Source organism: Zingiber officinale, chromosome 1A (assembly GCF_018446385.1).
Source record: "Zingiber officinale cultivar Zhangliang chromosome 1A, Zo_v1.1, whole genome shotgun sequence".
In the NCBI taxonomy this organism is placed as follows: Eukaryota; Viridiplantae; Streptophyta; class Magnoliopsida; order Zingiberales; family Zingiberaceae; genus Zingiber; species Zingiber officinale.
In genome coordinates, this window is record NC_055987.1 from 150,676,809 (window position 1) to 150,678,730 (window position 1,922).

At 38.1% G+C, this 1,922-nt stretch overlaps 1 non-coding gene across 1 annotated transcript; it reads right to left on the bottom strand.

The window, feature by feature from the left end:
* Positions 1 to 271: 271 nt before the first annotated feature.
* Positions 272 to 377, bottom strand: LOC122039298. Its single transcript, XR_006128150.1, has one exon. It is a non-coding gene; the product is annotated as a small nucleolar RNA R71 (small nucleolar RNA).
* Between the last annotated feature and the right edge of the window lie 1,545 nt (positions 378 to 1,922).

Sequence of the window (1,922 nt, forward strand, 5' to 3'; positions counted from 1 at the left end):
CCTGCAATTATATCTATGGTGCAGCAAAATCAATTTGGTGGAGGACCCCATGAAGACCCAAATCAACATTTGGAAGTCTTCTATGAAATATGCGGCACAATAAAAATGAATGGTGTTCCTTCAGAGGCAGTGCGCCTACTATTATTTGGGTTTTCTTTGAGAGATAGAGCCAAGCAATGGCTGAATTCTTTGGCTCCAAATAGCATCACCACATGGGAGCAATGTGAGCAACAATTCATTGACAAATTCTATCCTCCAAGTAAAATAGCTCATATGAGGAATCTTATTGCAAGCTTCAAACAAGCGGACTCTGAATCTTTATTTGAAGCTTGGGATAGATACAATAGTATGCTGAGACAATGCCCACATCATGGTTTGGAAAGGTGGTTAGTGCTACATACATTTTATAACGACATTAATTATCATACAAAAGTGTACCTGGATTCAGCTGTTGGAGGGGCACTTATAAATAAGAGCTTGGATGAAGCCGACGAGATAATTGAAAGTGTAGCACAAAACCACCATCAATGGGCTAATGAGAGAAGTGGTGGCTATTCTTGTATGAACCCAACAACAAAAGCATCAGGAAAATTTGATGTTGATGCAGTGACCTTATTGGCTGCAAAACTGGATGCTCTTACAAAAAGGTTTGAGAATATGGGAGCTATTTCAAATATAGTCAATGTCGTTGTTTCTTCTTGTAAAGTATGTGGGAATTCTGAACATTCAAATGACTCATGTCCATTAGGAGCTATCACTACACAAATCAATCAATTAGAGCAATATGATGCAATCATGGGTTTCAATCAAAGGCATAACAACCCATACTCAAATACCTACAACCCTGAATGGAAAAGTCATCCAAATTTTTCTTATAGAAATAATCAAGATCAAGAACCATCTATGGGGGCAAGACCTAATTTTCAGTCCGGGCAGCAGAATTTTCAGCAACAATCTTCTCAAGGCTTTCCTATGTCTAAAATTGAAAAGATGTTTGAAGAAATTATGTCTAATCAGAATGAAATGAAACAAGACATTTTAAAACTTACTCAGAGAATAGATAATTATGATAGACATCAAAAGATTCTAGAAAGTCAGATTGCCCAACTAGCTTCCTCATCTTCTAGAGCACCAGGACAATTACCTGGCAAGCCTGATGTCAATTCTATGGAGCACTGCAATAGAATTGAGCTTAGGAGTGGATGGACCTTGGGAGATCCCCAAGTGGCTGCTCCAAAAGGGATGCACATTGAAGAAGAGCTCTCTCCTCTAGCACCAAATCATATTCAAGTTGATGAGGAGAGTACCACTAAGGTTGAAGAGACTCTTCCGCTTAACCATCAAAGTATAACAGTCCCTTTTCCTCAAAGACTTATTATGTTGAAGAAGGATGAAAAGTTTGGCAAATTCTTGGAGAAGGTAAAAAAAATATGTGTTGAAGTACCACTCATTGATGCAGTCCTTCAAATGTCCAAGTTTGCCAAATTCCTGAAGGACATCATGTCAAATAAGAGAAGAAAAGGAGATATAGAGCCATTGTACTTACAAAGGAATGCAACGCTCTTTTTGAAAAGAACACTTCCCCAAAGTTGAAAGACCTTGGAAGCTTTTATATTCCTTACAATATAGGAACTGAATTTATTGAGAAAGCTTTTTGTGATTTGGGGACAAGTGTTAGCCTCATTCCTTATTCCATTTGTAATAAATTAGGTCTCAAAAATTTTAAACTTACTACCATGGCACTACAACTTGCTGATCACTCCTGCAGGTACCCTATGGGTATCGTTGAAGATGTGCCGGTAGAAGTAGGTGGAAGTATAATTTCCACAGATTTTGTTGTGTTAGACATGGAGGAGGACTAAAAAATCCCTATCATATTGGGAAGACCATTCCTTGCTACAGCAGGAGCTATTATAGATGTT